We start from the raw sequence: 15898 nt of genomic DNA, 5'->3' as shown, positions 1-15898 counted from the left end.
TACATAATGATAGCAGTCTACATTCTTATCACCAATAGCAGCTAACTCAAGAGCTGCTACGTGGAGAGTAGCATGGCGATAAGACTGTGACCTCGCTGAACCTCTATCCTTCTGCAAATGTACTAAATGATCAGGCAACACATCAGTTGCATCTTTTGTCCATCGCTTCAAGATATGGCCTTCAGGTATCTTGTCAACTCCTTGTCTCAGCATGACCTAAACAGTGTACCAAAAACTGTATGAGAAAAAATTACATGTACGGCAAGAGAACATTAAGGTACCTGGTGTTATCGAGTTTGTACCCTTATGGAATGACAACAAAGCATGCCCACATGTTCAGCTAGTCCACACTCACACTTGTACATGCAACCACCATCACTTATAGTTACCTCATAATTTACTTTTGACCACTTCTCCCTCCTAGTAGCATCAGAATGTACGGTGAGATATTTCTTGTTCACTCTACTTCAATCACATTGTATGCAGCGCTATCAAATATGTGATCGCTGAACAGCTGAAGCATAGCACTGGTATAAATTGTGGCAGCATGTTTCTCAATAGGCCATCCGATCTTTAACACAACACCACCTTGCAAAAACAGATGATACATAAGTAACATAACGTAATGAATAAAACTATGCCAAACCTACAAAAACAGATGATACATAAGTAACATGAATGTGGCCGTCATGCCCCGGGGATGTAGGCTTCGGCCGAACCTCGTTAACAAATATCGTGCCTCGGTGTCATCCTTGATCATGCATCCGCCGGTTTTCGTAACAATATTTTTGCAATAGTTCTTCCCAAGCAGCCTCAAATTCTTCTATAGTTATACTATAATTGATTAGCTTGTGAAACTCAGGTTTGAAATTACTATATTTTGTGTAAACAGAACCAAGTCTCTCTTTCGCCATTTTTAGAACATGCCACTTGCACCACCTGTGAGTTGTATTCTTCAAGACACGTTCAATTGCAACTTCCATGGCATGGCATTGATCTGTAAAACAGTATGGTACGATTCAAATATTTTATACGTGTCTTACAATGAAGTACATCACATATTTGACAAATGTACCACAATATGTACCTGTAAGTATTGTCACCGGAGGTTTTCCACCCATCAAAGAAGTAAATTCACGAAAGATCCACTACTAACTTTCAATAGTTTCTTGTCGCATGAGAACTCCACTGAATATACTGCTTTGAAAATGATTGATTACTCCAACGAAAAGTCCGAAAGGCATACCAAACAGATTGGTCTTGTACGTCGTATCAAAAGTGATTGCATCTCCAAAGCACTTGTAATCCATCTTGCTCTTACCATTCACCCAAATAAGAGTCATAATTCTTCCATATGTATCTAAATTAGCAGTGTAAACAAAAGAGGGATCCTCATCTGTCGTCGCACGGGGCTCCGACACCGGGGGCGTGCTGGCACACCCCCTTTTAGGTTCGGCAAGGGCGTCGGGGATCGATCCGGCGATCGCCGGCGTGGCCGATGGCGTACGTAACCTGCAAAGTAATGTACCCAGGATGCATGCAAGCTAAGAACACATGCACACACATTTTTTACCCAGGTTCGGGCCACCCGGAGGTGTAAAACCCTACGTTCTGCTTTTGGACACTGCTTGTCTGAACTGGTATTGACAGTAAATCGAAGGTTTAGAAGTTGCCCGGGGGGAGAGTCCCCGGGCGTTCTCTTTTGGCTAAGTGCTCTTCACTGCTTTTGGACACTGCTAATGGCTAACTGTGAGTCCGACGAACCTAGTGTTCGTGGAACTGTGAACCGTCCAGCCGTGTGATCGACGAACCGTAGAAAAAATGTAGAACCCTCGAACCCTTTGACCGTCGGCGGAGGTCCTCCTTTTATAACCAAGAGGATACCATAGGTGCCACGGTGCATGCGTTACAAGTGGCGAGCGGGGAGACATGGCAACTCCCCCTCGGTGCGCTGGTGGCATGCATGGGTGGCAACTCCGCTGCTAGGGGTCTAAAACCCTAAAAGTAGGATTGGACAGCCACTGTTCACCTGATTTGGACGGGTAACGCCCCTCCTGTCGGCTCAATTAATGCGCCGTGCGCCTCACTCCTCGCCCTGGTGAGACTGCGCACCCGACGCCTGCCACGCGCGCGCGTGGTGCTGTTGCTCTGTCCGCTGGGCCCCACCTTTGTGGCGGGAACCTGCGCCTGGGAACTCCTCCTCCCGGCAAGTCGCTCCCCGGGAAGCGCCCAGGCCAAACACTCTCGGGAACCTCCCTCCTGGGAAGCGGCTTCCCGGGAGGTTTCTAGGCGGGAATATTCCCCGAAGCCCCGCCAGCCCTTCCTGGCTGGTAGCTTGCCGGGCTGCTCGTGACTGCTGCCCGGAACGAAATCCTCCCGGGAACTCGGAGACGGGGCCCATGCGTCGCGCAACGGTGGTACGCCGGGTGCCACTGGTGCGATAGCACCCCCGGGCGTGGGCCGGCATCACCTGTTCCCGGATGAGCCTTCCCCAGGTCAGTTGCCGGGCTACGCCCACACCCGACACGTGCGCCCCGATTCGCCTCGGGCCCGCGTCCCTTCGTTGCCCCTAGTACCACGCCGTTACAGACGGAGTAGTGGGCGCGTAATTTCCGCCCTAACCTGCCCCTTAAACAGGGAAGTTAAGGCCACTCCGCGCATTACTCCTTTTGATTAGGAGTTATCCCCGCGCACCCGTAGGGTACGATACCGGCTGTTACCAAATGGCCGGGTGTTATAAAGATTTTACCGCTGCCCAAAAAGGGGAAAGCACTCTATTCCCCATGGCCTTCGTCCTCACCCTCCTTTTGCACCTCGCATCCAAGTGTTCTTGCTAGCTTTCACCTTCGTCCCCCATGGCGCCCCCAACCACCAGGAAGGGAAAAGAGGTGCAGGTCTCGAAGAGAGCGGCGGCCAGCAAGAGCGAGGCGGCAACCAAGGCAGCCGCCGCCAAAGACCAGAAGAAGCAGGAGATGCGGGCCACGCTCGCCTTCTACCGGCCTGGCTACAACGGCGAGGCGCTGGACAAGATCCGGCATACCGTCGCCTCCAAGTTCAACGAGCACGGGGAGACCCTGATCTTCCCGGCGGGCGCCGAGCACCAGGACAAGGACTTCCGGGTGTTCGGGCGCTTCATCCTCACCGGGCTAGTGCCGCCGTTCTCGCTGTTCCTCCACGCACTGATGGAGTCGTACCAGCTGCAGGTGGCGCAGCTCCACCCCACATCACTGTTCCTCGTCGCCACCTTCCAATTCCTCTGCGAAGCGTTCGTGGGGTGATGCCATCGGTGGCGCTCTTTCGCCACTATTTCTACCCCCGGATTGAAAATGCGAAAGCGATGTCGTCGGGGGTGGTATTCCGCGCCCGCGACCAGATGAAGTCCGAGTTCATCGTCCGGTCGGGGAAGAAGATTGAGAAGGAGTGGCGGGGCGACTGGTGCTGGGTCCGAGTGGAAGACCCCCAAGAGTTCATCTTCTCGCCCACAGAGTTGCCGCAACCCCACAGCGGCTGGCAAGACCGGTACCACCTCGATACCGATCTCTTCCCCATCGTGGAGAAGATCAAGGCGCTGTGGCTAGCGGGCTCACTGACGTGGACGTGGCGCGTACCTTCGTCAACCGGCGTATCGCGCCGCTCCAACTGCACTCCCGGCCCGCGTGGATGTACACGGGTCCCGGGGACAGAACACGCCTCCACCAGGACGACATGGATTTGGAAACCCTCAAGACGTGGGAGAGGGGAATTTTCGGCGAAACCTTCCAATCAACGAGGTTCCCGCCGGGGGTCTTCTCCCTCCATGCCGGCGTTGCGGCGCTCAACGACTTCGTCGCCACCTTCCCGCCCTGCAACGAGTGGGGGTTGATGGACGACACCCCCACTCGAGCCCCGTGCACTCCCCTGCCAGCACCTTGCGAGAAGCAGGTGCCCGAGGACAGCGGGGGCGAATCCGAGACCAGCTGGCCCTCTCTCCAGTCACTGGACGAAGAGGCGGGCCAGCTGGCGGCGTCCCAGGAAGTCATACCTGTGGAGGACGACGACGATGACAGTGACGACGCGCCCCTGATCGTGCGAAGATCAAGGGCGTACGCTGCGGCTGCGGCCATCTCCTCGGGGGCCACGGCGGCGTCTTCCCCAGCGGTGATATCCGCGGCGGCCGCCTTGGGGGCACCCGTTGGTACCTCGGCGGCGACCACGTCCGTAGGGGCCGTCGGAGCCTCGGCGGCGAAAACTGCCCCAGCGGCGGCAGCTACTCCGGGGGGGTCTGTCGATGCCTCGTCGGGGACCATCCGCGACCCGGCAATGGCTTCAGCAGCAATAGCCGTCGGGGATGCGCCGGCAGCCTCCCCGGTGTCGGCCCCTGACGCCGTGGCGGCTCCGCCGTCGACACCCGCAACACCCCGGGCCCCGGCGGCCCTGTGGGCACCTACGGCGCCGCCCGCTCGAGGGTTCTTCCGGGGCTTCGCGCTCCGGCGCAACCCCCCGAGGACCAACTGGGCCTCCAGCAAGAGGGGGAGGAGCGACTCCCCGCCTGCTACGCCGAGCAAGAGGGCGCGCGTGGATGCCGGCGGCGCCGCTGACCCGACCGTCACAGGGGCTAGTGGCGTCGTCATCGCGCCCGTCGACAACCCAGCTCCAACGAGGGCGGGGCCTGCGACTGGTACGGCTCCTTCGCCCCTCCTCTGCTGCATTTTTTAGTTGTTAGTTAACCATACAAACGTACCTTCTTTTTCAGCAAGCGGCAGCTCGCCCCCGGCAAGCCTCTCGGAAGCTCCCGCCGGCACGGGGGAGGCGGCGGAAGCCCCCCTCGCAAGTCCACCTGCCCTGCAAGGTAATCGCTTTGGCTACCCTTGTCTGCTTCCGATAACTCTTCTACTTGTCCATCCTCACACTCTTTGTTGCTGCAAGCCCAAACGCGCCTGTATCGAGAGCGGTTGCAACCATGGTTGATCTCGACCCCGATGTCGAGATCACGGGGGCGATAGAGGATCCAGCATCAACTCCCGCACCAGGCCCTGTCGCGCCGACGACAGCGGCAGTGGTGGCCACCGTCACCACCGAGACGGGGCTTGGCGACGCGCCAGGAGTTGCTGATGCAGCTGGCGCGGACTCACCTGCCGCCCAGCAGGGAATGGCCGTTGCCGGGGGCAAGGAGGCTTCACCAGCCCTGGGGTCCCCGAGCGCGGGTGAAGGGGAAGCTGCCGGGGAAGGACGATAGGATCCCCCGGAGTAGGCGGGCGACCCCGCGCACAACCCTACAATGGCAGCGGGGGCTTCGTCGTCCTCTGCTGCCCTCCCCAACACCGACCTCGGCACCCTCGCCGGGCTAGCTTGGAATCCCATCAGCTGGGATCCGAGCATCTTTGAGCAGGGGCACCGGTTCCTGGACGCCGTCACGGACCAACAGCAAGCCTTCGTCACCTCTTTCAACGAGGCGAGGGAGCACCACGCTGTTGCCAAGAGCCAACTTGGCAAGGTGAGGGAAGCCGTGGAGAGGGAACGGCAAGAGCTCTCCCGGCTGCGCGAGGAGACGCGCCTCGCCAGGGAGGAGGCGCGTCTTGCCCGGCAAGCCCTGGAGGACGCCAAGGAACCGGTCGTCCCGGAGGCCGAACTCCACCGGCAGCTGGAGGCCCAGTGCACGAAGCTTTAGGGGGAGCTGGACTCGGTGGCGGCAACCCTCGAGGCGACCAAGAAGGAGCACGCCGGGGTGCTCATGGCGGCCCAGGCCCGGCTGGACGAGAAGAGCGACCTGATCGCCAATTACCGCGGCGAGATTCAGGGCCTTCGTGTCAAGCTGGAGGTGCAGGTCAAGGCCACCGAGGACACGGTGGGAACAGTGGCCCGGCACGAGATCCAGCTTGGCTTCGTCAAGGACAGAGCGGCCAGGCTTGAGACCGAACTGGCCGCTGTTCGTGAGGAGCTTGCCAAGGCCGGCGACGGCATCGCGGTCAATACCGCAGAGCTTGCAGCGTTGGAAGACAACCTCCGCAAGGCCAAGAAGGCCATGCACGACGCTCGGCTCCATCACGGCACGCTGATCGGGCAGCGGCAGTTAGAAACCGAGAAGCTGGTGAAGATCGCCCAGGCGTTGCGCCACTTGTTGCCCCGGTTCGAGCTACAGGCCACGGCGGTGGACGGCACGGACGTCTCCACCTTGATCCCTTTCTTCTCCGACCTGGTGGGGAAGCATGGGGCTCTCGACGTCTGGATCGCCCAGTACGGTGCCAACGAAGTCGCCAACTGCGCCCGAGAGGTTGCCGGGACATTCCTCCCGAGGATACACCTTCGGGACCCGGGGTTTCCCTTCGAGTCCCTGCTGGACGCCTGGTCAGACAGCGAGGACGAGCCCACGCACACCCAAGCGGTGCGCGGGTTCGTCGTCGAGGTGGTCGAGCAGATGCAGAGAAAGCCGGAGCCCGAGCCGTCCCCGGAGCTGCCGGCGGAAGACGCCCGCAACTAGTTGCCGTAGCCTCCAGCCGTCCTTGCTGCTTTCCAATGTATCTTCTTTTGTTCGCTTTTTCCTGCAAGTGTGGCGTTTGGCGCCGTTTGAACAATTATTTTTTAATTAGCTTATGTAATCGCTCAACACTTAGTTAATCAAGCTCTTTAATTTGCTCAATTCTTGTTCCTTGTTCTCGGTGTTGCCTCGCGGGGTGACTCCCCTAGCCTTTGCGCGTTTTGCCTTGTGTTACTGGGGACTCGCGCGCCTCACCCTTGACGAGACCAAGGACCCGGGACGGACCCGTAGTGCCGACTGGGGTCAAGCGGTAGCGGGGAGCCACTCCACTTGCGGGGTAACTACTCCAAGCCGTGCCCTTCCGGGACGGACCCGGGAAGCCACACGGGGAGCGCACTCCCCCCGCAAGCGTCCTTCTAACACTCCAGCTTTGCGCAGGATCCGGGGCCACACTTGGCGAGGCAACGTTCAATTACGTTCAGTTCTTAGTGGGTTCGCCATTTAGGTGTCAGTACTTAGCTTTTCGTTCAGCCTTGCGTCCGGAGTGTTCGTTGGAGGTGCACTCCTGGCTTGCCGTGCCTACAAAGTGCCTGATAAAGGGGAGCAGCGGAGACGCCGCGGCAACCCTCGCCCTCGGAAGAGCCATTTCGGAGGGGTGCGGCAGAGACGCCGTGACTTCCTCGGCACCTCGCCGGCGCCATCACAGCGTCCTCGCAACGACCCGCGCCTATAGTGGGGCTCTCTTAGGGGAATGTGGCAGGGACACTATGATGGTGCACCCGTTGGTGCGAGGCGCTGATGCCATGCACCACCATAGTGTCTCCGCGGCAGCCCCTGCTCCTTGTGGAGGTGTCCTCTGGAGGGATGCGGCAGGGGCACTGCGGTAGTGCACCCGTCAGCGCCGGGCGCCGATGGAATGCACCACCACAGTGCCTCCGCGGCAGCCCTCGCCCAGGAGCCGCTCGCTTGAGGAGGCGCGGCAAGGGCACGGTGGCAGTGCACCCGTCGGCGCGGAGCGCGGATGGTATGCACCACCATCGCGCCTCCACGGCACCGCCCGCATTAACAGCCCCGTTCTCAGCTTCGCTCTGAGCCGTTCCATGGCTGGGGCGTGCCTTTTATAGGCGCGGGGGAGGGGCTTGCCATCGCGCGTGACGGATCAGCGCAACACCCGTGGCATCCCTCCCTTTGAAATGTGGTACAGTCTTCGCCACCCTGCATACCAAGTTGCTGTGGCACACGTGGCGGCGTCCTCCCGAGTCAGGAGCCCCGGAGTGCGGTGAGTCCCTTGTGTTGCGGTCGTCCTGCACCACAAGGCACTGCTACATGCCGCGACCCGTGGGCAGCCCACGGGTATTACAGTGCGTAAGATTTCACCTTTTCCTGCAAGTTAGATTCTTACCAGGCCCGAGGTGCTGCAATTTTTTTTCGAAATTCACGAAAATACATAAAGCAACACGAGTAATCTCCTGCCTCTCAGCCCTCAGGCACGGAAGGGTTGATGCCAAACTTGGACGTGAGCACTCCATTTCCCAGCCGAGGCGCATGTTTCGGGGAGCCCAGCAACTACACGCCCCGTAATGCACGTTGGGGGGACCTGGCAACTGTATGTCCCATGATGCACGTTGCAGTTAACCCGGCGACTGCATGCCCCGTGGCGGAGTGATCCGGCAACGGGGTTTTTGCTTTCGAGGCTCCAGCAGCCCCCTGCTCACAACCAAGTTTGGAAAGACACTTTCGTGCACCAAAAGCAGGAGACAAGGAAAGGGGGAACACACGAATAAACGAAGCAACTTTGAAGCTCAGAAAAGAAACACTTATCTTTATTCACAATAACTAGTGGTTTACACACGGGTCTGCCCGGCTACACTAGTTCGAGAGGTATGCATCGGCGGCATCACCTGAGGGTCGGGCTCCGCCGCTTCACGGGTAGAACTTGCGCAACTGCTCAATATTTCAGCTATTTGGCACCGGCAAGCCGTCTTTGGTTTCCAGCCGGACAGCCCCCGGTCTGGTTACCTGCACTACCCGGAAGGGGCCCTCTCATATCGGAGTCAAATTGTTCCTGGCCTTCGTTCCTTGTATCCAGCGCAGGACAAGGTCTCCGTTCTCGAGCCCCCGGGAACGGACTCACCTGTCGTGATAACGACGGAGTCTCTGCTGGTAGCGTGCGGCCCGCACAGCAGCCCGGCATCGAAGCTCTTCGATGAAGTTTAGATCGTCGAACCTTTGCTCGTGTTGGCTGGTGTTGCCGTACGCGCGTACTCGGAGAGATCCGTGCTTGAGCTCGAGGGGCAGCACCGCTTCTGCCCCGTAGACAAGGGCGAAAGGAGTTTCGCCCGTTGCCCGACTAGGTGTGGTCCTGATTGACCACAACACGAGCTGGAGTTCGTCAACGCAGTGTTTCCCGTGGCCCTTGAGCTTGTCAAAGGTTCTCGTCTTGAGCCCCTGCAGCACTTCTGCGTTGGCCCGCTCCGCCTGTCCGTTCCTCCTCGCATGAGCAATGGCCGCGAAGTGCAACTTGGTGCCCATGCCCTCACAATAGGCTTGGAACACTGCGCTCGTGAACTGCATGCCGTTGTCGGTGATGACGCCGTTAGGCACACCAAACCGGCACACGATGCTTTTGAAGAACTTGATGGCCGCCTGGGCGGTCACCTTCCGCACTGGTTCCACTTCTACCCATTTGGAGAATTTGTGGATGGCCACGAACAAATATTCGTAACCACCAACCGCTCTCGGTAGCTTGCCGACGCTATCGAGTCCCCAGACCGCGAATGACCACGAGGAAGGGATGACGTGTAGGGCCTGTGCCGGCTGGTTGCTCTTCTTCGAGTGGAACTGGGAAGCCTCACACATCCTCACCAGCTGCTCCGCGTCGGCTAGAGCTGTGGGCTAGTAGAAACCGTGCCGAAACGCCTTGCCGGCTAAAGCCCGGGAGGCCACATGGTGTGAACATGTGCCTCGGTGTATCTCCTCCAGCAGTGCGCGACCTTCGTCTTGCGGCACGCAGATGAGCTTGACCCCGTTTGCACGCCTGTGGTAGAGGTTTCCATCCACCAAAGTGTACATTTTGGCTTGCCGCCCTACTCGCTCCGCGGCAACATCATCTTCCGGGAGAGCCTCCCCTTTCAAGTAACGGGCGATTTCCACCGCCCAGGGAGGGATCTCCCTGCCAACGCATGCCGCTATATCAGCGGCATGGACCCCTGCTGCTGCGGGGGTTCCTTCGGTTGCCGGAGGGGCGTCCCCGGCAGCCGGCTCGGGGGCGACTGAAGGAGCCGCTTGCTTCTGGCAGAACACCCCCGCCGGAGGCTTCCTGTGCTCTGCTGCCATCTTGGCCAGCTCGTCAGCAGGGAAGTTATCCTTCCGCTTGATGTGCTCGAATCGCAAACCTTTCAACTTGCGTTCTAGCTTGCGGACTTCCTCCACGTACAGTGCCATCTGCGGGCAGTCGTAGTCCTTGTTCACCTGGTTGATCACGAGCTGGGAGTCCCCGCGAACAACTAGACGCTGGATGTCGAGGGCGATCGCCGCCCGTAACCCAGCGAGCAAGCCCTCGTACTCCGCCGTGTTATTGGTGGAGTTCGGGAAATCGAGCTGGACCGCGAACCTCAACTAGTACCCTGTCGGTGACTCGATGACGACCCCGGCGCCAGCTCCTTGGAGACTGAACACGTCGTCGAAGTAGAGGACCCAGTGGTCCTCGTCCAGCTTGTCGGGCAGGCTGGTCTCCGGCTCATTCTCTTCCACGCTCCTCGACGTCCATTCCGCGACGAAGTCCGCCAAGGCCGTACTCTTGATGCTCTTGGAGTTGGTGAAGTGGAGGTCGAACTCCGACAGCTCCATCCTCCATTCGGCCACCCTCCCGGTGGCTTCACGGTTGGTGACGGCTCGCTCTAGGTAGAACCCCGACACCACCGTGACGCGGTGCGCCTAGAAGTAATGGCGCAGCTTGTGGGACGCAAGGAGAATCCCCAAGAGGAGCTTCTGCACTGGCAGGTACCTCGTTCGCGCGTCGCGCAGCACTGTGCTGACGAAATACACCGGATGCTGCACTAATCGCTTACGCGGTGCATGAGCTGCCGGCTCGGGGCGGTTCCTAGGTCCGAGGCAGTTGCTGGGGGCCGCTCAGCCCCCTGCCCCACAGCCTCAGTCCCTGGAACATCTTCCTCCCTCTCGGCAACCAGCACCGAGCTGACCACCTGGTCAGTCGCCGCTAGGTAGAGTAGTAGCGGCTCGCCCGGCTTGGGGGCGACGAGGACGGGCGGCGATCTCAGGTACTGCTTGAGTTCCCAGAACGCTGCTTCGGCCTCGGGGGTCCAGTCAACCGGACCCTTCTTCTTCATCACCTTGAAGAAAGGCAGGGCGCGTTCGCCCAGCCTTGAGATGAAGCGGCCCAACGCGGCAACGCAGCCGTTGAGGCGCTGGACGTCCTTCAACTTGCGGGGGGCCTCCATCTTCTCGATGGCTTCTATCTTGCTTGGATTGGCTTGTATCCCAGTATGTGAAACCAAGAAACCCAAAAGCTGACCCGAGTCCACACCGAAGGTGCATTTCTCGGGGTTCAGCTTGAGCTTGATCCTGCGAGGGCTATCGAACGCTTCCCGCGGGTCATCAATCAGCGAGTCCCCGCGCTTCGATTTGATGACGATGTCGTCCATGTAGGCCTCCGCGTTGTGGCCTAACTGGGGTCCCAAACATTCGCGCAACGCGCGCTGAAACGTTGAGCCCGCGTTCTTCAACCCGAAAGGCATGCATGTATAACAATAGCAGCCAACCGGGGTAATGAACGTTGTTTTTTCCTCATCTTCGACCGCCATCTTAATTTGATGGTAGCCGGAAAAAGCATCCAGAAAACACAGCAAGTCACAACCCAGTGGTAGAATCAACTATTTGATCGATACGGGGTACAGGGAAGGGTCTTTGAAGCATGCACGATTAAGATCAGTAAAATCCACGCACATGCGAAGCTTGTTCCCTGCTTTACGTACTACTACAGGGTTAGCTAACCAGGTGGGGTACAGAACTTCCCTGATAGCCCCAGCAGCCTTGAGCTTGTCCACCTCCTGCTTGATGAAATCTTTACGCTCTTGTGCTTGCCGCCAAATCTTCTGCTTGATGGGGCACGCGTCCGGGCGCACCGCAAGCCGATGCTCAATCACCTTTCTGGGGACTCCGGGAAGATCCGACGGTTCCCAAGCAAACACGTCGGCGTTATCCCGGAGGAAAGTGATGAGGGCGCTTTTCTATTCGGCAGTAAGGTTCGCACCGATGGTGGCGGTGCGTTCCTTGTTGCCGGCTTGGAGGGGCAGCTTCTTCTCCTTGGCGGCCTCCTCCCGGAGCTTCTGCACCTTGCCGGGGCGCGAGCTCGAGCCTGCGCTTCCCCCCGCAAGCTCTTGTGGGGTAGCGCGGGCCTTCTTCGTTGCCGGGGGCATCGCCCGGCGAGCTGTCATCTCCGGCAGCGTCTTCATCGCCGGCGGCAGCTGCGGCGGCGGCCCTGACGACCTCGCCCACGCACCAGGCTGCGTCCTTGAGGTCGCACCTGATGGAGAGAACTTCATATACGAACGGCATCTTCATCACGCCATAAGCGCAATGCGTAGCCGCCATGGATTTTATCAGAGTTGGCCGTTGTAGAGCAACGGGGTGTGTGCCACGTCGAACACTATGTGTTCGGTCCTGAACGCTTCCCGGGACCCGAAGGTGACCGGCAGCGTGATGCGCCCCAGCGGGCGCACGATCCCGAGGTTCACCCCCCGGAACGGGTCGGTGGGCTTCAGCTGCTCCACCGGCAACTGGAGTTTCTCCACCAGCCTGGTAGACAGGAGGTTAAGCCCCGCTCCATTGTCCACCAGTACCTTGTTCACCGTCATATTGCTGATGATCGGTGAGACGACGAAGGGTATTACCCCTGAACCCAGCTGCCGCGCTGGGTGATCGTCAGCGCTGAAGGTGATCGGCACATGCGACCACCTCAGCGGGTGTTGCGGCTCCGCGTCCGGCAACAGCGCGCACACATCGCGGATGAGGCGCTTCACCGCGGCATGGGATGGGAGGGCATAGGCTCCCCCATGGATGCAGGCGACGTCGCGAGGCTCCTGGAAGCCCGGCTCGTCGCCACCAGTGCAATCGGACCCGCGCTGCTCCTCCGCGCGAGCCCTGTCGCATCCCCGGGGAGGGCGCTCCCGTCCCGTGTGGGGCTGGCCGCGTCCCCCTTGGGGTTCGTCCCTGCCGGCGCCGCCACCGGCAGGCCTCGGCCCCGCTCTGGGGTCGTACGGGCAATCTCGGGAGAGATGCCCGATGTCGCCGCAGTTGAAGCACGCGCCAGCAGCGCAGCGCTCCTCATGGCGCTGCTCGCGCCGCTGCTTGATTCCCTGCAGGATGCGGCAGTCCTGCGCGTCGTGGGTGGAATTGTTGTCGATGGGGCAGTGGGGCGCGTCACCCTGCTTGCCGCCAGACCCGCCACCCGGCGAGGCCTTCTTCGCAGGCCTAGCAGCAGGAGCCCCCGAGTCCGCAGCGAGAACCTGCTTCCCGCTGCGCTTGCGGGAACCCTTCTTCTGCGAACCCTCGCCAGGGCTCGCGGCAGCCTTGGCTGCTAGCTCGGGCACTAGACGCCCTTCCTCGGCCATGACGCACTTGTGCGCCAAGGCGTATAGATCCTGCGTCGTCCGGATCCGATGCCTGCTCAGCTTCTCGCGCATCTTGGGATCGCGGACGTTGATGGCGAAGGTGTTGACGATGGCAGCCGCCTCCGCCTCCGGGATAGAATAGAAGAGATTGGAGAAGCGGTTGACGAAACTCCGCAACGTCTCTCCCAGCTTCTGCACGATGGTGTGCAGTTCCGCCATGGTTCCCGGGCGCTTGTAGCCGCCCTGGAACGCGCTCACAAACTGCTCGCGCATGTCCGCCCAAGTGGCGATGGACCCGGCGGGCAGATTGAGCATCCAGGTTCTCGCTGATCCTTTCAGGACCATTGGGAACCAGTTGGCTCTGACCTTGTCGTCGGCGCCGATGGCGTACATCCCCAACGTGTAGGTCAGGAGGAAATCCTTGGGATTCATGGTCCTTTGTGGCGGGAGCCTGCGCCCGGGAACTCCTCCTCCCGGCAAGTCGCTCCCCGGGAAGCGCCCAGGCCAAACACTCCCGGGAACCTCCCTCCCGGGAAGCGGCTTCCCGGGAGGTGTCCAGGGGGGAATATTCCCCGAAGCCCCTCCAGCCCTTCCTGGCTGGTAGCTTGTCGGGCTGCTCGTGACTGCTGCCCGAGACGAAATCCTCCCGGGAACTCGGAGACGGGGCCCACACGTCGCGCAACGGTGGTACTCCGGGTGCCACTGGTGCGACATCATCTCACATCTTCGTGAATAAATCCATTGTCTTGCGAGCATCATCATTTGCTACCTCTTTTGATATTTGTTTGCATAGATTCTGAAGCGACCGTTTATTAAACGGTATGTCTTCAGTTGAACCAAAGTACGTACCAAGTATGCTATACACCTTTGTTAGAGGAACATTGTTCTCCCTTAGATTCCTTACTAATTCCCTTGTGTACCGATCTATGTGTTTATGAGAGGGCCAACACATTTTCTCTCCATTGTTCTGAGATAGGTTATGGTTATGTTCTAACTTGCAGTCCTTGATATACCAACCATAGTCGTCAGTCCTCAAAAGTCTTATCATTGCTTTACAACCACATCTAACAGAAGATGTATTCTTTTTTCTAGGGTAACCCTAAATAATAAATTACCATTAGTACAACTCGTTCAATTTGACTACACGGGGAAAAAAATATACCTCGCATCCACAAACAATATACTGCAGTGTTTGGTACACGACATCCTTCTTAGGACCAGATTTGCACTTATAGCTTTTGCTTCTGCTATAACGAATGCCAAACCCAACTTCCCATGAATATAGATTGATGTACTCGTAAGCCTCAGCTAATGAGTCAAAGCAAAGACCAATTTGGGTTACAGAATTTCTTCAGTGCTCCTCTGTGCAAAACCACGCAATGCATTCTCAAGAGGACAAGGTCTACCAGGCACAGAAACACGTGCTTCTGGTCCAGCATCAAACTTTTTCCTACGTTCAAATATAATCGATAGAAGTTATTAAATCTCAAAATTGTGGCTTATCACATGATTAAGTACTACAGCAGTACCTAATTCTTCCTGCATAATTAAAGGTCGTACTTCCAACAAATTAACGTACCTATGGGACTGATGATTAAGTACTTCAGCAACACTTAATTGTTTTTACATAACTACCGTTACTACATCCAACCAATTGACAGGCATTAGGTTACCATCATAACAACAGAATAAGCACTTGAAAAAAGTACATTGTTGTTTCATGTACACTTGATTTTCAATTCAGTACTTCGAACGTTTCAGAAATATTGTTGGTACATTTCTATACACTCCTTGCTTATGGTTCGTAGTGATGAAAGATATTAAATTTAGCGTTGAACTTAACTGTTATTTCCTGTACAGTTAATTTCCAATTAAGTAATCCACACATTTCAAAAGTCAGGTTAGTACAATGTCCTATAGTACTTCCTTAGTACTGAACTACTTAAGAATAAACCGTGTACATTACTAACATGTTTTCATACGTCTAAGTACATGATGTGTAACTAATTCAGGTTTTTGCAGACAAAAAAAAGATACATTGTGTGACCTAACCTTCGAGACGTTGCAGTAAACCCAACATCATCTGCATCGTCTACCGAACCTGAAGCACCAATTTCAGTCCACTCTGCTATTGAAGCTTCGCCCGCATACTATGGAATATCCTTGGCTCTACCAGCGCTACTCCGTCCTCGCGATCTGTTTATGCATGGAGCAGCGCTGCATTCTGACGAAGATTCTTCCGGAGGGACAATAAATCTAAGAAAATAACGGATCCAGTTATAAGAAATGTAGTAAGTAAGAAAGGAAGAACCGAATGGAACCAAAAAGAACATCCAGTACCTAGATGGTACTTCTATTACTTCCATGCCTCTCCAGTAGAATTGTACTTGCGACAGAATCGAGAAAAGCGAGGAGGAAGAACCTGTACACTTCTATTCAAAGTTACGGAAGAATCGAGAAACGCGAAACCCAAATCCGTCGCAAGGTCGGGACAATGGAGGTTATGAGGAAGAACTTCTCGTCGGGGAAGAAGAAGACCAGATATTTTCTTCCCTCTCCCCAGAATCTCTCTGACCGACAACCCCACCACTTTATGTGTCCTGTCTTTTGGCTTCTTCTGACAAGCACCGTGTCCGTACCTACCCTAGCTACATGCGAGGCGACAGATTTAATCTTTGTACATTTTTATAAATCATTTTCACAGATCGCACAGTGCGTTCCTATGCTCGGGATGGGGCGAGATCACTCCCGAGCTACCGCCTCCGCGTTAGCCCCGGCCACTGCATTTGCGATCCACCATCTAAGCTGACAA

At 57.2% G+C, this 15898-nt stretch overlaps 1 long non-coding RNA gene across 1 annotated transcript; it reads right to left on the bottom strand.

Annotated features, from left to right (window-relative positions):
* Nucleotides 1-14237: 14237 nt before the first annotated feature.
* On the bottom strand, nt 14238-15704 carry LOC106865589. Its single transcript, XR_001404747.2, has 3 exons — nt 15427-15704; nt 15139-15342; nt 14238-14536 (listed from the first exon to the last, which is right to left on the bottom strand). It is a non-coding gene; the product is annotated as an uncharacterized LOC106865589 (long non-coding RNA).
* Nucleotides 15705-15898: the final 194 nt, after the last annotated feature.

The sequence above is a fragment of the Brachypodium distachyon genome, chromosome 5, assembly GCF_000005505.3.
Source record: "Brachypodium distachyon strain Bd21 chromosome 5, Brachypodium_distachyon_v3.0, whole genome shotgun sequence".
NCBI lineage: Eukaryota > Viridiplantae > Streptophyta > Magnoliopsida > Poales > Poaceae > Brachypodium > Brachypodium distachyon.
The sequence above is the reverse complement of the archived record's forward strand: the minus strand, read 5'-3'. Positions and strand labels throughout refer to the sequence as shown.